We start from the raw sequence: 26,037 nt of genomic DNA, 5'->3' as shown, positions 1-26,037 counted from the left end.
TTCTATGGCAATACTTAATTAAAATGTCATTTGTTATCTCTTTCAGAAAAGAATGGCATATATGTTGGATGGATACCTTAATAAGAGAAATCTATTACTATAATGTAACTTGAAAACATAATAATAAAAACATAGATAACTCACAAGAGTCCAAACAGGACATGAGATTGAAACGTAAAAAACCAGCAGGGTGCTTTCCTCAATCAAGGTGAGGACACTGCAAACAAATTGCGAAAAGTAAGAAAAAGACCATTTTTGGTGTATTTGCAGGGCCGTGACGCCCTAAGCCAACTTTTCCATTAGCCCCCCCCCCCCCCCCCCCCCCCCCGCAATCCAGTATCTCTTCCTCCATTCCTCCTCCATCCCACCCCCAGTATTTTCACATACAGGGGTGCCAGCAGCAGCAACAATCTACACATGCTGCCTGCTGCTAGCACAGAGCCTTCCTTCTGCCACATTCTGCCTGCGGGAAACAGGAAGTTGCATCAGAGGAGGTGGGAAGAGGCATAGGGAAGCTTCTGGGTTGGGCGCAGGAAGCATGTGTAGATCGCTGCTGCTGCTAGCACACCTAGCATGTAAAGGTAGATCAGAGGGGGAGGGGGCGCTTGAGACAGAATAGGAGATATTGGATCGTGGGCAGGGAGGGAGAAATGCTGGACTAGGATTTTAGCACTCTTTATTGCCAGTGCATACCTGGTCCATAGGCTGAGTTGGCCCTGTGTATTTGTTTCGAGTTATTGGACAATGATTATACTGGAGCTGGATCAATGTGGGCTACCGTTAAGACATGTTATATTACTGTTAACCCCAGTTATTAGTAACCAGGTTTCATTGCATAAAATGGGACCTGTGTTAAAATAGCATGAGCTAATGGTAAAAGAACATGTCTTAACAGTAGCCCACATTGATAAATTCCATGCCTCAAGTAGGGCTCTATACAGTGGAGTTAACTGTTTATGGTTTTTTGTTTGTTTTTATTATGTGTTTTTGATTGTAAGCTGTGTAGAACTTATAGATATAATGGCATATAAAATGAAAATAAATACATAAAATCAGGGCCGCCGAGAGACTGAGCTGGCCCCAGGGTAGGGCTGCCGCTGCCAGGCCCGGGGCAGAATCGTCATCACCCCCGCTGCACCCCCAAAATCATCGCCACCGTCCACCCGCCCAAAGTACCTTGGCTGGCCCCGCCAGCTGCAGGCAGCGTGGCTCCTCCTCTGCCCAACATTGTCTGCCCTGCGGCTGCTTTCCTCCCAGGTTGCACATGCTTAGTCTCAAAACGGAGCATGTGCAGCCTGAGGGCCCAGCAGCTGCTAGGCAGGCAGTGCAAGGGGGGCCCAGTTGCCAGAGGTTCTGTCTCCTGCTGTCGGGATGTGATCCCCCCAGGTCCCATCAGGAGCAGGAGAGAGAGAGAGCCTGCGCCAGACCCCCCCCCCCCGGAGACCTGGGCCTGGGGAATATTGCCCCCCCCTCCCCCTCAGCGGCTATGCATAAAATTATCCAGATGATTTTGGTGAAAAAATCAGTGGCTGGCCCCAGTGTATGGTGCTTATCGGGGTTTGAGTGCTGTTGAATACTGACCCATTAATTTTTCTAACTTTTGATATCTTTTAATGCTCCAGTGAGAAAGAGGGTGTAGTGCGTGGACTTTTGAGCATTTGAGCTATGTATATTTCCATTACCATTTCTGATTTTCTTCAGAGTAATCTTTGAGTGCATATTCTTAAATGCAAATAAAGAAAGAATGGATTTGCTATGGTTTGTATCTAATGAAGAAATAAGTGCTAAATGCAACTGTCAAATTTCAGCATCTCTTATTAGTAGAAAATGTTGTGCAATTAACATTATAATTGGTACAATTCTATCTACAGCTATGCTAGTTTTTCATATTACCAGTTGACTATTACCAGTTAGCCATACAGCTTAAAAATCATTAAAATGACAGTGATGATCCATTAGATTCATTTAGGTATTATGTAACTTTAAAAATGGTCCGATGGTTGAATAAGTTCCATACAAAGGTTAGTATTTCAGAGCAGGATTGACATTTTGCAAATATTTTCTTTATCATGAAATCACCCACCATAATCTGTTAGTGCTGGAAAGAAAACAAGAAATAGATGAACCTAGAAGTCTAATTACATTCAAACATAAGCAAGGTATTTCAGCTCTATAAATGTCTGACATTTGTCATTTAATAGTCTGCATCTATGCAAATAATACTGGGGCTTTGTTCCCAGGTCAGGCATCTCTGAGTGGAGTAGTTCCTGAGCAAGCGTTCAGGCTGCTGGAAGGGGGGGCTTTGTTTGCTTATAGCTGCAAGTCGGCAAATACTGCTGTTGCTGCAGAATCATAATCTGTACTCCTGCATGATTCACTGCGGAGGGCACAGCAGCACAGTCAGTTTTCTGGCGCAGACTCTTTATGCAATTCTCAGTTTATAGAGACTTAACTGAATATAATGTGAGCCCTGTCTCAGGCTTGTCCTTATTAAATAGGAACACTCTCAGTACCAGCCTAAGTCATTCTCCCTTCTCACACAAGTAAAAGGGGCCCAGTGCTGAGTGGCAGCGTGAGTTTTTGCCACGCGCAGAGTCCCCCTTTTACTGCAGCGGGGAAAAGGTGGAAAAAAGAAATGGCCGTATGGTAAGTTTGCACTTGCTGCACGGCCATTTGGGGGGGGGGGGGGGGGGGGAATCACTGCCCCCTCCCCCCATTGTGGTGATATGGTCTCCCACGCTAACCCAGCGGTAACCCCCTGTGGTGATAATTTTTGAAAAATTCTGGCAGTGCTCGGGGCGGAACTACCGGCGGTGGCTGCAGTGGGCCGGCTTAGTTCCAGATTGCCACGCGGCAAGCCTAATGCTGCTTGGCAACCCTTTAGTAAAAGGGCTCCAAATTCCTCATTAGCCTCTGGTGGAAGGTTCTCTGGTGCATGTAAGACTTTACTCCTCTGTGGTTGGGCCTTCGAGGTTATTTTAAAATGCTTTCTCCACAGGTAAAGCCCGTTTTACATGCAGAAATGATTTTTATAAAATTGTATGACAGCATATACACATAAAAAGGTACAAGGAAAGAGTTCACCTACTTTTATGTGATCTGCAACTAGGCATTCCTGGGGGCATAATTTGAGTGGAGCAAAGGCGAAGCTGTTATGTATTTGTGTATTATAAAATATTTGCAGGAACGTGCATAGTGTTCATGTGTAAACGTTTTTGGAGCAGGTTGTACATGGGCATTTGCTGTTGTGGCTGGTTCTAGGAGTCTGTTGCCTTTATAAAGTGATTGGTAGGGGCTCTGTCATCGGGTACATAAATTAGCATATGGAAAATGTGGCCGCCATCTTGACTGCGCTAGTTCGAGTTGGCAAGATGATCAAGGTCTACTAAAGGTAACTCATGAAAGAGCATTTATATTTAGATTAGAGTAATTTGGTTGAGAGTTTATTAATTGGGAGTTTCTATTTTTGAGGACATCCTTGAAAAAGCATTTTAGTGAAACATGCCATGTCAGATGACAAGTTCCCCTATGCCGACATTCAACTGGAGAGCCAGTACTTTAGATGAGTATAAACTCTTTTATTAAGCAAAGTTGTTTTAAAATTGTTAACACATTAATAAGTTCATTGATTAAGAAAGTACTATAAGTATGATGGAGGGAGGTATGGACTAATGATAACACTAGTATGTAACTGTAGTGAAAGTCTTAAAGCTCTAGCATGGTCAGTGGCGTACCAAGGGGGGGGGGCGGTAGGGGCGGTCCACCCCGGGTGCACGCCGCTGGGGGGTGCCGTGGCGCACGCCTGTCGGCTGCGACTTCGAATCGCTACGCTAAATTCTCTCGTTCGCTGCAGCTCCCTCCCTCTGCCCCGGAACAGGTTACTTCCTGTTCCGGGGCAGAGGGAGGGAGCTACTACTACTACTACTATTCAGCATTTCTATAGCGCTACAAGGCGTACGCAGCGCTGCACAAACATAGAAGAAAGACAGTCCCTGCTCAAAGAGCTTACAATCTAATAGACAAAAAATAAATAAAGTAATCAAATCAATTAATGTGAACGGGAAGGAAGAGAGGAGGGTAGGTGGAGGCGAGTGGTTACAAGTGGTTACGAGTCAAAAGCAATCTTAAAGAGGTGGGCTTTCAGTCTAGATTTAAAGATGGCCAAGGATGGGGCAAGACGTAGGGGCCTCAGGAAGTTTAATTCCAGGCGTAGGGTGCAGCGAGACAGAAGGCGCGAAGTCTGGAGTTGGCAGTAGTGGAGAAGGGAACAGATAAGAAGGATTTATCCATGGAGCGGAGTGCACGGGAAGGGGTGTAGGGAAGGACGAGTGTGGAGAGATACTGGGGAGCAGCAGAGTGAGTACATTTATAGGTTAGTAGAAGAAGAAGCGAACGAGAGAATTTAGTGTAGTGATTCGAACTCGCAGCCGACAGGCGCGCGCCGCAGCACCCCCCCTAGCAGCGTGCACCCAGGGGCGGTGTTATTTCACTGGGGGGGGGCGCTGCACCCAGTGGGGGCGCATCGGCGATCCACCCCGGGTGTCGTCGACGCTAGGAACGCCACTGAGCGTGGTACTACTGATTTCCTTAAATTAGTTAATCTTTCAATGTGTATTATTGATTGGAAAATATCAAGATTTCTGGATCCTTTGCAATTAACTTGATGATTGCATAATCCAGATTAGTAAAGATTTATAAAGTAGGTGTAAAAGAGGTGTTTTGGATTACTCATATACCCCCCCCCCCACCCTGTTTACTAAGCCATGTGCCAATGCCGACACAGCCCATTCAAAGTTATCAACCATCCTTGTCACAACCTGCTCCATAGAAAGAAGCTGTGTTGGATAATGCAAAAAAAATTTACTTTGCCCCCACTTAGAGAAATTTTCTCTACACCCATGCTTGGTGGAGAGTCTTCCCCAGTCCCTTCTTGTGAAGCCTTTGCTAGTTACATTAGGGTCATCTTGGGGAGGATTGTTGAATTTAGATTCCTCAATTACTAGTTGTATGCAGATTAAGGCTCTTTCTATAGAGGTTAAAAGGAATGTACAAGGGACTGAAACCAATGGGAAGGAACAGTTGGAGAATATTGAGGTCTTGAAGAGTGAGATGGAAAGTGTGACATGGGATAATTCTTCCTTTTTTAATGACAAGATCATTTGTAATAGGAAGTTGGAACATATGGAAAAACATGTCATTTAAATCGATGGATGTTGAACTTCCCCAAAGTACAGGGAATGGCTTCCCATGACTTGTTGAAGAACTAAATGTTCCATCTGATACATTATCAACTATGGCCAAAGTTTTTAATTTGCCATCAGACAGGCAGATTGATTCTCAGGGGTTGGAGCCTTCTCCGAGATTGGAATCTTCAGCCTTGGGGATGGGATCTGATCTAATGACTTTTTGGAATCATCAAGCCCCTGAGTGTGGTAAGTGCTCCCCCCCAAATGGCTGCGAGGTAAGTGGTTCACTTACCGCATGGCCATTTTTTGTCCAGAAAAAAGGCAGTCTTTTACCTGCTGCAGTAAAAGGGGGCCTCAGCACACATCAGCTTAGTTAAAGGGGCCCTTAGAGAACAGCAAGTAGTTGGATTAAGTGCACGTAAATGGCAGAATACCAGCCTTTAAACTTATATGAACTACCTAACTTTAGGTGGCTCCTTATAAAACAGATCTTTTCAAGAAGGCATACTATAAACATCCATCTTAAACATTAAATTAAAAACATTATACACGATCTATACAAAACCGAACTCCTATCACATGACTGATTAACCTCTTTGCTATGAATAATCAAGCACTACCACTTTAAACCTTATATCGAATAGGATCTCTCTCTATAGCCGATGACCTAATGTATGTACAATCCAATTTATTACTCAGGAACCTTCATGCAATACCATAATGTACTCTTCTTTACCATGTATGTATGCACACGGTGTGTATATATATATATATATATATATATATATACACCATGATCTGTCCCATATATGTTATGGGCCAATATTTCTGTGGCAAGTGTTTATTTTTGCTTAAGTATGATTTATTTTCTTTTTTTTGAAATTCAATAAATGTTAAATTAAAAAAATAAAATAATCAGCCTCCCTTCAACCTCAATTCATGTCCTCTAGTTCTACTGCCTTCCCACCTCCAGAAAAGGTTTGCGGATTAATACCTTTCAAATATTTTGAACGTCTGTATCATGTCACCCCTGTTTTTCCTTTCCTCCAAGGTATACATGTTCAGGTCAGCAAGTGTCTCGTATGGTTTGCAACACAAATCCCATACCATTTTTGTAGCTTTCTTTGCACCGCTTCCAGTCTTTTTACATCTTTAGCAAGATACGGCCTCCAAAACTGAACACAATACTCCAAGTGGGGCCTCACCAATGACTTCTAGAGGGACATCAACACCTCCTTTCTTCTGCTGGTTATACCCCTCTCTATGCATCCTAGCATCCTTCTGGCCACGGCTGCCGCCTTAGATCTTGCAGTCGTAATTAAGGAGAAAGAGATTGAGCGATTATTTTTCATTTGCAGCAGATCACGACCAGGTTTCTCAAGTACAATAAGAGGGGCATAATCGACCAGAAACGCCTATCTCCATGGGCGTTAATCTCCGAGAACGGGTCCGTGAAGGGGCGGAGCGAACCGTATTTTTTAAAAAAAATAGACGCCCATGCTTTATTCGCCAAGGTGTGAGCTGGGCGTTTTTGCTTTTCACCGATAATGGAAAATGAAATCGCCCAGCTCAAAAACGAATAAATGCAAGGCATTTGTTCGTGGGAGGGGCCAGGATTCATAGTGCACTGGTCCCCCTCACATGCCAGGACACCAACCGGGCACCCTAGGGGGCACTTTTACAAAAACAAAAAAAAAGGTAAAAGAGCTCCCAGGTGCATAGCACCCTTCCCTTGGGTGTTGAGCCCCCCAAATCCCCCTCAAAACCCACTGCCCACAAGTCTACACCAGTACTATAGCCCTAAGCGGTGAAGGGGGGCACCTACATGTGGGTACAGGGGGTTTGGGGGGGTTGGACGACTAGTAGCATTAAGCAGCACAATTGTAACAGGTAGGGGGGGGATGGGCCTGGGTCCACCTGCCTGACGTCCACTGCACCCCCTAACAACTGTTCCAGGGACCTGCATACTGCTGCTTGGGAGGAGGGTATGACATTTGAGGGTGAAAGTAAAAAGTTGTGAAACATCATTTGTTGTGGTGGGAGGGGGTTAGTGACCACTGGGGGAGTCAGGGGAGGTCATCCCCGACTCCCTCTGGGGGTCATCTGGTCATTTAGGGCACTTTTTGGGGCCTTATTCGTCAAAAAACAGGGTCCAGGAAAAGTGCCCTAAATTCTAGCTACAAACGCATCCATTATCGGCGAAGGGCGCCCATCTCTGTTCGGGTGATAACCACGCCCCAGTTCCGCCTTCACCACGCCTCCGACACTCCCCCGTCAACTTTGTCCGCATCCGCGACGGAGTGCAGTTGAAAGCGTCCAAAGTTCGGCTTTCGATTATGCCGCTTTATTTGTTTTTGTGAGAAGAACGCCCATCTCCCGATTTAGGTCGGAACTTGGGCGTTATTCTCGTTCGATTATAAGCTGGTAAGTGTAGCATTCGTAAAAGAGCCCTTGCTGCTTTTGTTGGTAATAAAACTGGAAAACAATTTGAGAATCTTGGATGAAATGAAGGTGTAGTGCCCCCTAGGTTCCAGTGCTGGTTTGTTTCTCAGTGATAGCGAAGTCTGCTATCAGTCACAGTGGTCAGGGGTAGGGGATTCACCCTGAAACAAACCCCTCTTCCACCTTTGCACCACAGCCATTAAAAATAGTCAGTGTTGCTACCAGAGTGAGGGTAACAGCAACTTACAGGAGTCAAGCAATGAGCCACAACTTATTAAAGTAACAAAGTTTTGTTGCACAAGCATAGTAAGAGAAACAACGCATGCCCAACAACTCTGTGTCCTGATGTATAAAGTGATTCTCAAATTAAATAAACATTTTGTTAAAATAGTTAAAACACAGTTAAAAACCACAGCTATGTCACGCTAAAGTGCAATACTAATTAAAACTACTTTCTCCCTTTTGTAGGTACTGTTCCAGTTTAACAGTGAAGTTTTACTCTTATATTACTAATCCAGTTTTCTTTCCCAAATTGTACTTATTACTGAAACCTGGGTTTTCTTCAGGCTCCCCAAGTGCTTAGGGCCAGGGGACTTTAAAAATTAGTCATGTCTGATCCGTGGCTGCATGTTGCATTCAACATCTCTTCTCCAGCCCTGTGCTCCCATGCACAAGCGGCAGTAATGAGCGCCTACTGCTTCTGGCCCCGCTTGTTACTAGGGACTGTCTCTTCTGGCACTTTTTGTGCCTCAGGGCATCCAGGCGCTTGCCTGACTCCTCTAATGTTGCTGGGCCCGTCCAGCCAATCAGGGTGCTTCCCCTATGGCACTTTTGCACCCTTTACATCTGGGCCACCAGCACCCTATCTCTCTCTTTACTCCCCCCTCAGAGACCTCTCTTCACTGGCGTGCATGTGCGCTAATCACGCACGGATGACACACTCCCGAGACCCGAGGCACTCAGGACTGCCATGGCACCCAACCTGGAGCTTCTCTTGGTCTTCTGCCTCCAGGGCACTATGGGTCTGCTGTCCGTGATTCCAGAGTGCCTTCCCTTTGCAGGCACAGGAGCACTTCTGGTTTGCAGGTACTCATGACCCCACCCCCACGCCAGTAACAATGCTATTTAAATTTAATAGTGTTCAACAGAGCTGCTCAGGTGAGCACTGTTAAATTAAAAAAAAAATTACCCTCCTTACAAAGGGAGCCATATGGATGTAGAAGTCAATATTTAGGCCATCATTACCAGATGCCTTATTCCATTTTAGAGACTTAGGGACGTCCATGTTTTTTGATATGGACATCCTCACAAAACGTCCCGATCTAGGGGCGGGGAAACCCATATTTTTGAAACAAGATGGACATCCATCTTTCGTTTCGAAAATACCGTCAGGGACGTCCAAATCTTTAAATTTGGTCGTCCCTAAATTTGGTCATCCCTAGACTTAGTCGTTTATGATTTTCGGTGACAATGGAAACTAGGGACATCCATCTCAGAGACGACCAAATGCAAGCCATTTGGTCATGGGAGGAGCCAGCATTTCTAGTGCACTGGTCCCCCTGACATGCCAGGACACCAACCGGGCACCCTAGGGGGCACTGCAGTGGACTTCACAAATTGCTCCCAGGTACATAGCTCCCTTATCTTTTGTGCTGAGCCCCCCAAAACCCACTACCCACAACTGTACACCACTACCATAGCCCTAAGGGGTGAAGGGGGCACCTAGATGTGGGTACAGTGGTTTTCTGGTGGGTTTTGGAGGGCTTGCTGTTTCCTCCACAGACGTACCAGGTAGGGGGGTATGAGCCTGTGTCCGCCTGCCTGAAGTGCACTGCACCCACTAAAACTGCTCCAGGGACCTGCATACTGCTGTGATGGACTGAGTATGATATCTGAGGCTGGCACAAAATATTTTTAAAGATATTTTTTAGGGTGGGAGGGGATTAGTGACCACTGGGGGAGTAAGGGGAGGTCATCCCCGATTCCGGTGTCTTCTGGTCATTTTGGGCACCTTTTTGTGCCTTGGTTGTAAGAAAAACACGACCAGGTAAAGTTGTCCAAGTGTTCATCAGGGACGTCCTTGTTTCTTTTGATTATGGGTTGAGGACGTCCAAGTGTTAGGCATGCCCAAGTCCCGCCTTCGCTACACCTCCGATATGCCCCCTTGAACTTTGGCCATTCCTGCGATGGAAAGCAGTTGGGGACGCCCAAAATCGGCTTTCGATTATACCGATTTGGACGACCCTGTGAGAAGGACGCCCATCTCCCAATTTATGTCGAAAGATGGGCATCCTTCTCTTTTGAAAATTTTAATGGCCTTACAAATTTTAGTAACTGAAAGTGGAGTATTAAGGGGCTCAAATCATTTTAGATTATGAAGAAAGTTTACATAGAGGTTGTAGAAAATCTGCTATTTGCTGGTAGATGGAACCTTTGTGAGGTATTCTTGGATTTTTATTCGAAGAAATATAAATTGGCTATATTGTGCAGGTTGGTCTGCTCAGATTTGCCATCATAGACAGCTGATATGAAAGAGGATTTCCTTTTTGCCGTTAATTAGCTAAAGCTTTGCTAGCCCTGTTCATTCCTGAATAATATGAGGATTGTTCAGATGTTATGATAATTCCTGCTCTGGAACTCAAAATACGATTATAATGGAATTTTAACTTTTGTAGTTCCAAAAGGGTAGCCGTATCACTGGTATTACAGAGTAACAGTTCAAGAAGTTTGATAGCACTGTCCAAAGTAGAAAGCTCTTCCCTCTGCAATTTATGTTTGCGAGATGAAAACTTGATAATCTCCCCTCGTATATACTCTTTGTATGCATCCCAAACAATGTGATATTCTATATCATCTGTTTCATTGAGAGAAGCATTCTTCAGACCAAGCTTGTAGAGAAGTACACAGATCTGCATCCTGCAATAGTCCAGTGTTAAATCTCCAAGCTGGTGAGAGTAAGACAGACTGAGACATTTGTAAATTGAGAATAACACATGCATGGTCTGATATTGCTATTGGTTCAATAGAAGATTTTGTCATATTAGAAATCAGAGATTGGGATGCATGTATATAATCCAAGTGTGTATATCAGTTATGTGGTGCTGAATACAAATTCCATGATGTCAATAGATTTTGCACTGCAGAGGATGATTTTAAGGATTTTGGTTTACTAGAAGATCTATCCAAAGCTATTTCTAATGCTAGATTAATGTCACCTGCCATAATGACATACTCGGAACCCGCTAGTGCCAATTATGCATTCAAGTCTTGGAAAAAGGATGGATTATCCATATTGGTCATGTATGCATTTAAAAGAGATATATAGTATGATTATCATGTTTGATTTTTACAGAACTCACCAGCCTTCAGAGTCATATGTATGAGAGATTACAGAATAGTTCAGGTTTTTAGCAAGGAGTGTTATTACACTGCCATTCACTGGTGAGAAAAAACAGTCTTTTTCCCATTCCTGCTTAAGCTTAGCAGCTTCCTGAGCTGATAAATGTGATTCTTGCACAAATACAATTGATGGATTAAAATCCTTAAAGTACAATAATAACTTCTTCCTCTTAATAGGATTCTGTATGCCTTTAACATTGAGAGTAAGTACATTCAAGGCAATCACTCTTTAGGTAGTAATAAACAGGTACACATCATCCATAATATTAGAAAAGGTGCAGAGAAGGGTGACGAAAATGATAAAGGGAATGGAATGACTTCCCTATGAGGAAAGGCTGAGAAGGTTAGGGGTGATATGATAGAAGTCTACAAAATAATGAGCGGAGTAGAGCGGACAGATGTGAAGCGTTTGTTTACACTTTCAAACAACAACAAAACCAGGGGACACAAGGTGAAGCTAGAATATGGTAGATTTAAAACAAATAGAAAGTTTTTCTTTATTCAGTGTGTAGTTAGACTCTTGAACTCTTTGCCGGAGAATGTAGTGACAGCAGCTGGCCTTACGGAATTTAAAGGAGGTTTGGACAGATTCCTGAAGGAAAAGTCCATTGAACATTATTAATTTTTTTTTTTTTTTTTGGGGGGGGGAGGGGGGGTTGCCGGGTTCTTGAAGCCTGGATTGGCTGCTGTCAGAGACAGGATGCTGGGCTTGATGGACCCTTGGTCTTTTCCCTGTATGGCGGTGCTTATGTACTTATGTAATAAGCAAACAGTTCAAGGTGACATATGTATGACTATGAGGATATAAACAGAAATAAAACAGGAAAATGATATCATACACTCACCACCTCACCCTTTCCAAAGAGGAAATATGGGGTTGAGGATGGAATGGAGCACAAGAGCACTAAAAATGCAGGATATGTGAATCAGGTGCATTACAAGATCTGATACCGCGGTCCCTTCTGTTTTTGACTCATATGATCAGGTTCCCAATGTGCTCGCTCAAGCTCGAAGGGTCTGTCAAACTCGATGTGGAAAAGTGATGGAATTAATTGTTCAACAAACTTAACAATATCCGTACCTTCACTTCCCTTGGGGACCCCCAGGATCCAGATATTATTTCTAAGATTTCTATTACTTGCATCCTCCAATGACACTTTAAGTTCCAGCACCATTTTGTGTGTATGGAGAGAAAAAATGTGGCCATCCTTGCCACTGCTGATCCTTGCTTCGCTTCATCTAAGCAGCCTTCAAAATTATTAAAACGGTCCTTCATTTGAGAGATATCTTGCTGAATCGATTTTACTGCAGAATTATTCTCAGTAAGCAAGACCATAATGAGTTCTAGTTTTGCCGCAATATCCAATTTGCCCTGCATGCGGTCTTTGTTCTTCATACTTTTGCTAGACCAGATCTGATTTCCGATGCTTGGACACTGAATTGGTTGAGAACACCGAATCTAATTTAGTTTGTCTTTGCAGGAACATCTTAAAATATAGTGATGCACCTGAATCAACCAAAATCTGTATATTTGTTTGAGTGTTCATGGAGCTGAACCCTTATGTTTCCAGTTGCCAATAGCTCTTGAGCACCCCCCCAACCATATAGTTTATAAAGTGTGTGACACAAGTTTGCAAAAGACATTAAGGGGGGGATTCTACATATGGTGCCCTGAAAATCTGCATGGAAATTATTTTCACCCAAGCATATTCTATGAGATTTAGGTGCGATATATAGAATATATATATAATTTACACCAATGAAAATGTGGCATAAAACCCTGCGCCTAGATTTATGCAGACGGAGCCATATTCTATAACACCACATATAAATTTGAGAATGCCCATGAAACATCCATTTCCTCGCCTATAACCACACCCCTTTTTGGATGTGTGCATTAGAGTTTAGGCACAGTGAGTTAAAGCATACGCTTAGCAAGTTATGCACATAAATTCTAATTATTGCCTATTAGTGCTCATTATTGCTTGTTAAGTGCTTTAACAATGCTGATTGGCTTATTAAGTCAATTAAGTTACACGCATTTTTATGGAATACACTTAGATTTAGGTGCGATATATAGAATCTGGCAGTAAACAGGCTAAGAGAATCTTTTTTTTCTGCCAGATTTCCATCCTCTTGGAATTGCCCAAAAGAGCTGTTTGGTATTATTAATGCTTTCACTAACTTGATTATGGTGTTATAGTTTAACTTGAGGAAAGGGATGGCTGGTGAGTTGTCCATAAAAGTATTATATAGAACATCTGTGATAAGTATTGTATGCTCGGTATGTTCAGTGAACTGTAAAAACTCATAATCCCCTGTTTGCAAAAGCGCTCTTGAATGGACTGTCGGCATTGCCACGTGACTTTTAAAAAGGGGGGGTAGTAAGTTTGCACTAGTAGTGGTCTTATGGTTAAGTACCATGTTTAAAAAAAATCAGTACAAATATTTTAAAATAATAATGATAACTAAAGTATGTGTTATTTTTTTAAAGTAATTTAAGAAATGTGAAAAGCTTTCCACAATGTAGTTTATTAAGGTAAGTTGGTAGAGATCCAGATGTGTTTCTATAGCAACTGTTCATTTTGTTTTCCTATCAGTTTGAATCATTGTTATGAAAATGACTTTTTTCCACATTTCTTACAGAGATCAGACAAAAAGCTTTATTTAGTGCAGGCAGACGGTTAATCTCTGTTTGTACCAATTCCATCCTCCTTCTTAAGGAATTAATTGAAATAGGTAAGAAAAATGGTAATTAAAGCTGTTGATAATGAGCAGTAAAGGAGTTCTCACGAGATAATCATGCCTTTTCTAATGGCTCTCATGCCACAATAAGTGGTCTTGACTGAGAACAAATATATTTGAGTAGAAAATGCAACAGGTTCAAACATGTGCAAACAGAAAATATACTGTATAAGTACTTCTGTAAGAAGCTGCCATGTATAAATGGCATGTTTCTTGTCACTTATGCATGTAAGAATACTGGCTAGTGGAAAAGTAGAATAGGAGAAAACCTCTACAACAGAACACAAGATACAACACAAATTTGAGGGTGACTCACAACTCTCAAGACGGGAGTAGAAGATGAACAGTCTTTATTAAGGCACCAAAGTAAGACCCGACACAGGTCTGTGTTTTGGTGGACTTGCTGCCTGCCTCAGGGTTCACAGGACTTGATTGAACCACTGTTCTGTATATGGTTCCTTATGTAATGTGTATGTAAGTGTATACAGAGCAAAAGGATGCTACCAGCGGAGGGCAGTTCTTTCAAAGAGTAGTGAGGTTCAAAGGCAATGCAGTCACCAGATGCTGAAAAGGCAAAAAAACTGAGCACTGGACAAAACAAGACAGAGAAGGGTAAGAAAATACTAGGTGAAGTCAAATGTTCCTGGTGTTTATTCAATAAATAGCTCATTGGTTTTGGTTTTTCGGGGATTTTTTGTTTTGTTTTGTTTTTTGTATCACAGATTTTTTTTATTGGGGTTTATAGGTTAAAATCTGAAACCATTATCATAATGTTTAGAAATAAATTTGTAGCAATAGGCTGCAAAATGTTCTGGAATATCAACTTTGGATACACTTTCTAAGGTATCCTTTTACAAAGCTGTGGCCTTAGTGCATCCTTACATTGTTCTTTCCCATATGTTAAGATCACTTTTTGCTGTGGCTAGAAAATGGCCGATTTTCCATTTTCTGAATTAATGACCATGTGCTAATATTACAACAAACACCAAAGAGGCAGTTCAGATCTGCACCAAGGTAATGTGAAAGAAAGCAAATCCCAAATTTAGTACTCCAAAAACAATACTTTATTAAAACCAAATACCCAATGTGGTCAACTTTTCACCTAATCAGGGCTGCCTTTGGGGTATGAACTAAAAACAATAATCAATAAGACATGAACATACAAACCCCATGTTTACAAAACCACGCGGCAGCTGCTAGTGTGGCTTAGTAAACAGGAAAAATCTATAAAATTTATAAATCGCTGACCATAAAATATGAGGGATCCAGGTAAAAAGCAGTGTACACTAACAAAAGAGATGAACACATTGTGTAAAATAACTAAGCAAACCAAATAATAGTAATCATAGCAATCAGTATGTAGACAGACAAGCATTCAATAATATAAAGGGCTAAAACAATGTTTACTCAACACATACCGTAGTCAGTGATGCATTGCAAACAGCTCACCCTAAAACAAATAAAATCTATGATGTACTCTTATAAACGCTCCTTAAAACACATGCCATATATGTGGCTCAAAATAACACAAATATTTAAGAAGACTAAGACAACATTACTACGTACCACAGTTGAGAGTGTTAAAACATCTACACCCCCAAATAAACTGTGAAATTGTTCAGTAGCACTATAACAAAGTTCCAAAAAAAATCTGGATTGTGATGAAAGTGTCCTAGTTGGCAACCTGGCAGAAAAGCACCTCTGAGTCCATCTAGCCTTCATATATTGAAACTCTTCCTCTCTGGTAGTCTACCATATTAGATAGATGAGCAATACAATCCCGTTGCCCAGATCAACATCACCTTTTCTCACCTCTTGCACCACCTCATTCAATCCTACTCATCCATCAACTTCTAATCTAAGTGGCAGTGATTTTAGTTCTCTCCTTTCCTAGTGGTGCCATCTTGGAGATTGATGGAACCTGGCACCTAGTTGAGAATTATCTAAAATTAAAATAAAATTAGAAAATGAATGAGTTTCCCCAAAAATGTAGCAAACATTTTTATTCAAAATACATTTGGTCCGGGCATATTAGGGAACCATCTGACGTCAGATCTCCAAAATAATTTACCCCCCTGTTTACGAAGCCATGGTAGCGACTGTCGCGTAGCAATACCAACAGTCCGTTCAAAATAAATGGGTTATGTCAGCATTAGTGCATAGCAACAGGAGGGTTAGTAATATTCAGAAATAATAAATGATAATGGTTATTATCTCTTCATCTGTGGCTCATCACAACCATTGTTGACTGGTTTTAAATTCTAATATTTCAAGTCTTACCCATGGACCTGAGAATAAGAGATATTGGAGCAAAATGTTTGCTGTTCCAAGTAGGGTAGTATATGGCAAAATTGGTCTTAAATTTAAAAATGCCCAAGTATTTGGGGATTACAATTGATATTGTTCCAAGAGCTCCAATCAACTTTGACATTATCATCAATTTGTTTTTCTTCCAAAATCTTTCTACATTGATTTGTAAATCATGGTATTTAGTTTGCTTTTCCAGTTTTGTTTTGGGTTTTTTAAATCTTCATTATCAATAGAAATCAAACAAAATAAAACATGGAAAAGAAAATAAGATGATACCTTTTTTATTGGACATAATACATTTCTTGATTAGCTTTCGAAGGTTGCCCTTCTTCGTCAGATCGGAAATCTTCATTGAAATTTTATATTACATTGCATGGAAAATTCTTGTACAGGAAAACAGGATCATAGAAGAAATAAAAAAAAGAAAATAAAAACAAATCTGGTAATATTATTATATCTCTCCTAAGGTCCATACTTAGTCCACAGTACAGAAAAGCTGAAAAAACATCTCTCAAATGAAAGGAAAATATGTGGGAAAGGAGCACGAGGCTCTTCACTTTAACCATTTGCAGCTTCATGTTAACACAGGGAAGGAATCCTGTACACATGACTCTATACCTCTATTGGTGGATATGAAGACAGATAAATGAGAAGGGTCAAGAAAAACATATTTTCTATCCTTATATTTAATAATACATTTGCAAGGAAATTTAAATAAAAAGTCGCTCCCATTTGGAGAACAGCAAGGTGATAATGCAAGAATTGTCTCCTCTACTTCTGTATATGCTTGGTGACATCTGAGAACATTCAAATGGAAAAATTCAGGAAAGACACCTCACAGTGTCTAAAATATAAGCAAAGCAACCAGTCCTGGTCTGCAGCCAAGGCAAATTGAACCAACAAAGTCCCAGTGACTGGAGAATGAGGTTTTTCCCATAAAGTATATAAGCCTAATATATCTAATTTCTGATCTCCAACATATTCTTTATCAGATAATAAACCTTAGTCAGTGGAAGTAAAGACTATTTAGGAACTTTCAATATTTCCTTAAGATATTTATTAAATATATCTTTTGGGATTATCACTGAAAATTTAGGGAAATTCACTAATCTCAAATTAACACTCCCTATAGAATGTTCTAATGTTTTGGCTTTAATCTTAATGCAGTTAAATCTTTATTCATTATTGCTTGTTGACTACTTACATTCCCAACTTTATCTTCTAAGTGCTTTGTCTTCTATAGTTTGTACAGTTTTCCTCTCTAGATCAGTAATTATCTGATCTTTCTTTTGAGTAAGATTTTTAATCTCACTTGATTAGTCAAAGTGAATCCCAACAATTGTATAGATTCCCAAATGAATCTAATGAAACAGTAGCAGGTTTCTGGAGAGAAAAGGTCAGAGAAGTAGAAGTGTCTTCTTCTCCACCTCGGTCCCAGAAGCCACATCAGTATAATTCTGCTCAACTCCTCATACTTGCTAGTAATCAGGGTGTTCTTCCCACGGAATTCTATCCAAGGCCACACCTCCTTTAACTGCCTTTCTTCCCACTGCCTCTTCCACCAGGCTCTCAGCCAGCAATGGTGCAGCTTTCGAGGCTACCGTGAAATCAAGCCACGGAGGTTGCTGTAAGTCAGGGGTAAGCAAGATATCCGACCCAAAAGAAGTTGCTGAGCTGCTTGGCACTGGTGTTGGCTGTGCCGTGATTTGTCCTCCAACATTATTGAAGAGCAGGTGATATGGCAATCCATCAGACCTGCAGGCAATTGCAACTGGGGTGTGAGATGTGGAATGTCCCATTGACCATTTCATGTAGACATGGATAAAAGGAAAGAGAACAGTCCACCCACTCAACAACAAGCTCCATCCACCATCTTGGAACTCCCCAGCTCAGGTTCTGATTCTATCTCCCAGTTGTTGTTTTTTATCAATTGTGCTGTCACTGGTTATTGCCACATTTATAAACAATTATTTTTTTTCTTTGTGATGTCAGGAGTGTTGTGCTCCAAGTGCCTGGTATTTATATTTTAGAGTTCTGCAAGATCCTGACAGCCTTTCATGGTATGATTCCAATATTTGCTACAGTAAAGCCATAATTTTTGCAGATTCCAGTGGTTTAATTTAGGCACTCTATCGTTGCATTGTTTATAGTCAGTTTGAGCTATTTTGCAATAGGCACTGATTAGATGGTCTATAGTTTCATCTTTGTCTTTGAATAATTGGCATTTGTGTCATTTCAAATGTTTTTAATCTTAATTTCCGTAGCATTTGTTGGGAGAATTATGATTGCAGTGTTAGTCCACTTGCATATGTGGAAATAAGAATCAACAACTAGTAGTTGATAACCTTTTTATTGGAGTAAATTAATGTACCTCTAACAAGCTTTCAAAAGGTACCTTCTCTTCATCAGGTCAGGGAAGAAAATAATACATCTACGCTGGGTTTAAATAGTGCAAACTCATCTAGGTTTTTGCTTGTTTTCATATGATAGGTACAGCTCAATGATAGTGGGTGGAGACCTTACAAGACTGGGATGATGTTTAATGTGAGCAAGTGCAAAGTGATTCATATAGTTATGTGATGCAAAGTTCTACATTAGGAGTCACCGACCAGGAAAGGGATCTAGGTATCATCGTTGATGATACATTGAAACCCTCTGCTCAGTGTGCAATGGCAGCTAAGAAAGCAAATAGAATGTTAGGTATTATTACTACTACTACTACTTGCCTTTGTATCGCTCCATGGTGCGATCACACCTCGAATACTGTGCAATTCTGGTCACCGCATCTAAAAAAATATATAGTGGAATTAGAAAAGGTACAGAGAAGGGCAACAAAAATGATAGAATATATGTTAGAAGTCTATAAAATAATAAGTGGAGTGGAATGGGTAGACGTGAATCTCTTGTTTATTAATTCCAAAAATACTAGAACTAGGGGGCATACAATGAAGCTACAAAGTAGTAAATTTAAAACAAATCAGAGAAAATATTTCTTCACTCAACGTATAATTAAATTACAGAATTCGTTGTCAGAGAATGTGGTAAGAGCAGTTAGCTTAGCAGAGTTTGAAAAAGGTTTGGATGGCTTCCTAAAGAAAAGTCCATTAGCCATTATTAACATAGTAACATATAGTAACATAGTAGATGATGGGAGAAAAAGACCTGCACGGTCCATCCAGTCTGCCCAACAAGACAACTCATGTGTGCTACTTTTTGTGTATACCCTACTTTGATTTGTACCTATGCTCTTCAGGGCACAGACCGTATAAGTCTGCCCAGCACTATCCCCGCCTCCCAACCACCAGCCCCTCCTCCCAACCACCGGCTCTGGCACAGACCGTATAAGTCTGGCCAGCACTATCCCCGCCTCCCACCACCGGCTCTGGCACAGACCGTATAAGTCTGCCCAGCACTATCCCCACCTATTAAGATGGATTAGGGAAAATCCATTGCTTATTTCTAGGATAAGCAGCATAAAATGCATTGTACTGTTTTGGGATCTTGCCAGGTACTTGTAACCTGGATTGGCCACTGTAGGAAACAGGATGCTGGGCTTGATGGACCTTCAGTCTGTCCCAGTATAGCAACACTTAAGTACTTATGACATTTTACAGATCTAAGTACCTATAATCTGAAAATGGGTGAGAAAGCCAAGGTCTCTATTGACTCTGTATATCCGTCTCAAAGGGGTAGATATTCAGCTGACTGGGGTCAATGGATTTTTTAGCTGCCACCAGTGTTATGTCAATATATTCAATACTGAGCCATGTCCATGCACTGGCATTGACTATCCAGATTTGTACAGCCAGCTATCCCTTATCCGGTTAAGTGTGATATTCAGTACATAACCACCTTAGTCAGTGGTTCCCAAACCTGGTCCTGGAGGCATCCCAGCCAGTCAGGTTTTCAGGATATCCACAATGAATATTCATGAGAGAGATTTGCATGCACTGCCTCCACTGCCCCTATGATGTCAGCTGGGAGGGGGTGGAGAGACAAGTAGGTAGCTAGTCGGCTGGGGGAAAGCTCCTATGATGTCAGCTGCAGGGGCTTTCAGCAAGGAGGAGATTCCCAAGTGAAAATCAATGGGGGCAGCCTGAGGGAAGGCAAGTAAGCTGCAGAAGGAAGATGGAGCCAGCAACAGAGCAATTTGCTGTTGAAAGAAAACCAACGTCTTCCTGAAATCCCCCCCCCCCCCCCCCCGCCATCTGCTTTTTTCTCCACCCCTCTAAGTTGTTCTCTAAAGCTGCCAATTCCGCAGTTCGGCTGCACAATTGGGCAGGTTTCACGCGACCGCTGCGGTTTTCTTTGAAAGCCACGGGTCACGGGATATTAGGTGGCTTTTTGCCACCATGGCCATGGGTTGGCTGTTTTTTCCCGCTGACCAATAAAAGCCCTGTGGAGGTGGGCTGCAGGCTTCTTTTTAATGCCTGAGCATGCCTGCATGGCCTCGAGAAGCCTTTTAGAGTCTCTACCTCTTCAGTCTGCCATTTGCGGTGAGTTCAGTAAGTTCTTTTCTTCATGGGGGGGGGGATCCATTTATGATTGTGGTTACTTTATTAATATTTATTTATAATATAATATGATTTATTTATAATATACTATTTAATATAATATTAATATTTATATTGACATCATTAAGTCACCCTCACACAAAGACAGCTCCAGACTTCACAGAAAATTCTGCATGTTAAAGGTAAGCTCTCCTTTCTGTGCATCACTCGGAAATGACTGTGCATCACTCAGAGTGCTCATTTCAATACTAATTAGTTTGTTGTGATACATTTGCATAGGATTATTGTTGCCTGCTACCGAAATCCATAATATGGACGCAAAACCCCTTTGTGCATTATTCACTAAATAACATGCTTGCTAAACTAGATAGAACCAGTCAAAATCAGACATCCCTAGCATGGTAAGCTTTGTGCATTGTCCCCTAAGTTTTATGTGGTCTGATTTGTCTAGTTAATTTAGGCGGTTAAGTGCTGAATATTGGCACTTAACCAGATAAGTTTCAACTCTGACCCTGGACCACCCACAAAATAACCGGTTATGGCTTCAGCAATTAGTGCTAATATTCACTAAACAAAACAATATCTTTTTATTTGCTTTATAATAGAATTGGAGTGTTACAAGGAGAAGCAGTAGGATGAATAACTCCCTGTTGGAGAAGGTCCTGCAGCACTGGCCTAATTCCTCCAATTGCTTCCAGTCGGAGGAGATACTGTTTGATTTGGGGTAGGGGCAACTCAGAGTCAACTGTAATTTTTACACGTGCGCTTTCAATGATCCAATGTTAATGCCTGGTTTAGCCCAAAGATCTTCAGGTTGCATCAGGTATATTGAGCATTTCATAGTTCCTTTGTCCCAGTTTAGATTAGCTTTTGCCATACTGAGAAAGTCTCTACCCAGCAAATTCACTGGCAACTGTGTGCTGATCACTAAGTTTTCTGCAATCTTTCTCAAAATCTTTTCCCTCTCCCTGGATTTTGCTTTTTAGCTTGTTTAGCCATCATTCTAACTCGGGGAGGGGGGGTAGTCTTAAACCACTAACATACACATTATTTACTACTGACAGAAGTCCAGCCACCAGAGAATACATTTCTGTGACAATAGCAAACCGAGGCTTGTGGTCTGCTTGCTCTGAACTACCATCAGGCAAGGAATGCTCACCAGAAGGTATCACTTCCTCCCCAGCAGTACTGGCCAAAATAGCACACATTACACAAACACCTCCTCTTCCTAGGCAGGAGGTGTTGTGGGGACAGCTAAGAGAGGAAGTGATTCCTGCCCTGAGCAGGGTTGCCAAATGGGCGGTTTTCCCGCCCAATTGGATGGTTTTCCGCAACCCGCCGCGGGAAACTTTTGCCCGCGGCGGGTTGCAGTTTTTTGGGCTGGTTTGGGGTTTTTTGGGTGGGTTTTGGGGCGGTTTTTCGGCCGGCGGGGGGTGGGGCTAATGGTGACAGAGGCAGGGTTTATGACGTTTTGGGCGGGGTTTGCCAACGTATTGGGCGGGGCTGATGACGGCGGGGGCGGGGCTGATGACGGAAGGGGTGGGCTGATGACGGCGGGGGTGGGGGTGATGACGGAAGGGGCGGGGGTGATGACGTCGGGGGTGGGGTGTGTGCGGTTTTTGGGCTGTTTTGGGTGGGAATTTTTTTTTTTATATGGCAACCCTGGCCCTGAGGCTGTTTTACCAGTTTTCTCTCTGAGAGACAGAGTAAGCTGCTGAATTTTAATCTCTGTTTATATCAGGGAATAGCCCCTCACAAACAATTTTAACCAGCCAGAAGCCTCCTGTGCCCAGTTAAATCACCTTGAATATCAACCCCAAAGTGTTTGGTCATTCTGATTTCAAAATTTTCTCTTCCTATGTGCTCCTGAAATTTCCTTTGAGCCCCTTTATTGGAAAGTCATTATGGGACTGATCTTCCTTTGAAAAAATGTTCACCTACTGAGCTGTCATTCTGGACTTTTTGTGATGATTTATTTTTGGCTTGTTATAGTGATGTGGTATCCTTCTTCATATTTTTTGCTTTGGATCAGATACATATACTACATTCTACTACTACTATTTAATATTTCTAAAACGCTACCAGGGTTACGCAGCGCTGTACAATTTAACAAAGAAGGACAGTCCCTGCTCAAAGGAGAAACGAAAGCGAGCCTTTTATTTTGAATGCTTTTTCTATCTGAATAGCTCTTAAGTTCCAGTAATCATTGGCATAACTTACACTGTGCTTTTTGAGAGGTAACATAGTAACATGGTAGACGACGGCAGAGAAAGATTTGTACGGTCTATCCAGTCTGCCCAACAAGATAAATTCATATGTGCTACTTTATATGTATAGGGAAAGGGAAATGGGACTTGATATACTGCCTGTCTGAGGTTTTTGCAACTACATTCAAAGTGGTTTACATATGTTCAGGTACTTATTTTGTACTAGGGGCAATGGAGGGTTAAGTGTCTTGCCCAGAGTCACAAGGAGCTGCAGTGGGAATTGAAGTCAGTTCCCCAGGGTCAAAGTCCACTGCACTAACCACTAGGCTACTCCTCCACTCCGTTATGCCTTGATACAAATCAAGGTATACCTGACCTTGATTTCTGTCTGCCATTTTCAGGGCACAGACCGTAGAAGTCTGCCCAGCACTAGCCCCGCCTCCCAACCACCGGTGCTGCCACCTAATCTCTGCTAAGCAGCTAAGTATCCATTCCTTCTGAACAGGATTCCTTTATGTTTATCCCATGCATTTTTGAATTCCGTTACTGTTTTTATCTCCACACCTCCTGCAGGAGGGCATTCCAAGTATCCACCACTCTCTCCATGAAAAAATACTTCCTGACATTTTTCTTGAGTCTGCTCCCCTTCAACCTCATTTCATGTCCTCTAGTTCTACCGCCTGCCCATCTCCGGAAAAGGTTTGTTTGCAGATTAATACCTTTCAAATATTTGAACTTCTGTATCATATCACCCCTGTTTCTCCTTTCCTCCAGGGTATACATGTTCAGGTCAGCAAGTCTCTCCTCATACGTCTTGTAACGCAAATCCCATACCACTTTTGTAGATGTTGTACCATTTCCTTCTATGTGGGAATCTGTTTTGAGTTTGCTTCTTATGAGTTTCAGGCTAGGTGGTTGGCAGAAGGTTAGAATTGAGGTGGTGGGAAGTATATCTTTCGATAATTCCTCCTCAAGAAATAGAGGTTGAAGATCTTTTCAAATTTTCCTTAGGTTTTCTAGTTCTGGCTTATATAATACTACAAGAGATACATGTTTTCTAAGGAGATCTTTTACTAAGCAGTGATAGGGCTAACTCATGGGTAGCATGCACCAAGTCGGCACTACTGCAGGAGTAACATGGGTGCCCTGCGGTAGTTTTGAAGTTGGCGTGTGCTGTTTCCTGCAGTAGAAAATAATTTTCTACCACGGGGGGGGGGGGGGGGGGGGGGGCGTTACTGGTGGTAATCAGCAGCGAGGCCAAATTGGTGCGTGCTGCTTGATTACCACACGAGTAGTGCGTGAGCCCTTACCACTAGGTCAATGGATGGTGGTACGAGCTCAGGTGTTAAATAGCCGTGTGCTACTTTTGATTTTACCACATGGCCATTTATTACCCCCATTAAAAAAAGCCCATTTCCCAGCAGCGGTAAAAAAAATGGCCCAGCGCGCAAAATTTCACGCATCCACACTACTGCAGGCCACTTTTTACTGCAGCATAGTAAAAGGACCCCTAAGTGTTTTGAGTGAGGATGCAGTTTTCTTGGAGATGATTTTAGGGTGATCATCCTTTTGTTGAAAGGATTGTGTTAGAGCGTTAAGGTGTTCTTCTCTTGGGTCAGAGCAAATGGTATCTTGAAGCTTGACTGTATATGGGAGAATTTCTTCTAAAAGGCAGTATATAAATGCAATGAACCTCAACATCTATACGTTGGAAGAAAGGAGAGAGAGAAGAGACATGATAGAGACGTTTAAATATCTCAAGGGCATTTATGTACAGGAAGAGTGCCTTTTCAACTGAAGGAGAGCTCTGGAATGAGGGGACATATGACGAAGTTGAGAGGGAATAGGCTTCAGAGTAATCTAAGGAAGTACTATTTCACAGAAAGGGTGGTGGAGGCATGGAATGGCCTCCCGGTGGAGGTTGTGGAGTCGAGAGCTGTTTCAGAATTTAAAAAGGCGTGGGATAAGCACGTGGGATCACTTAGGAAAAGGAAGAGTTAGAGGTTACAGAGGATGGGCAGACTAGATGGGACATATGGAGGGGCATAATCGAACGGGGCAGGCCATCTATAAAGGTGGCCATGTATAATGACGGCCCCGTAAAGCGGCGTACCCGACTGTATTATCGAAGAAAGATAGCCGGCCATCTTTCGTTTCGATAATGCGGTTGGGGCAGGCCAAATCTCAACATTTGGGCTGCCCTTAGAGATTGCCGGTGGTAGAGATGGCCGCCTTTGGTTTTCACCAATAATGGAAACTAATGGCGGCCATCTCAAACCCGGCAAAATCCAAGCCATTTGGTCGTGGGAGGAGCCAGCATTTGTAGTGCACTGGTCCCCCTCACATGCCAGGACACCAACCAGGCACCCTAGGGGGCACTGCAGTGGACTTCACAAATTGCTCCCAGGTGCATAGCTCCCTTACCTTGTGTGCTGAGCCCCCCAAATCCCACTACCCACAACTGTACGCCACTACCATAGCCCTAAGGGGTGAAGGGGGGCACCTACATGTGGGTTTGGAGGGGTTTGGAGGGCTCAACATTTACCACCACAAATGTAACAGGTGGGGGGGGGGGATGGGCCTGGGTCCGCCTGCCTGAAGTGCACTGCACCCACTAAAAACTGTCACCTGTATTTAAATCTGTATTTAAATCCCCACATTGGTGACCTTTTTGGGGGGGGGGGTTAATCTGAAGTTATATGTATAAAGAGAACTTTTATATATCACCACTTTCATTAATAATATATCTCAACATTAGTCTCTTCATTTAAATTCGTTAACCTTTTTGCATGTTTCAAAAGTGTTCATTTAAACACAGAAGAAAAGTGTGTATGGGACAAACAGTATATTCGTGTACAGTGATATAGTAATGTTATGTTGCTGTGCAATCACGTTATACCATTATTTTGATATCTCTCTTGGTGACCACCAAGCAATAATGTTTCACTAAAGTTCCAGAACAGTAATGACAATGGCAGATTTAGGGCTTTAATAAAAACTTGGAAGTAACTCACAAACTGAAATACATCAAAAAGGAGAAAACAATAAAGATGAAAGCAAGTGGAACTAGAAAATCTCCTATATTTTAACAAAGGATCAGAAAATGTTTTCTATTTCTTGGCTCTCTGCCACCTTTATCACAAGGTATTAAAATTAAAATGTAATACATTATCAAAATATCACAGCATAAAAGTAAAAATAAAATATAGCATAAATGTATTGTTAATTTTTTTA

This window comes from Microcaecilia unicolor, chromosome 7, assembly GCF_901765095.1.
Source record: "Microcaecilia unicolor chromosome 7, aMicUni1.1, whole genome shotgun sequence".
Classification (NCBI taxonomy): domain Eukaryota; kingdom Metazoa; phylum Chordata; class Amphibia; order Gymnophiona; family Siphonopidae; genus Microcaecilia; species Microcaecilia unicolor.
This window is presented reverse-complemented; position numbering follows the sequence as displayed.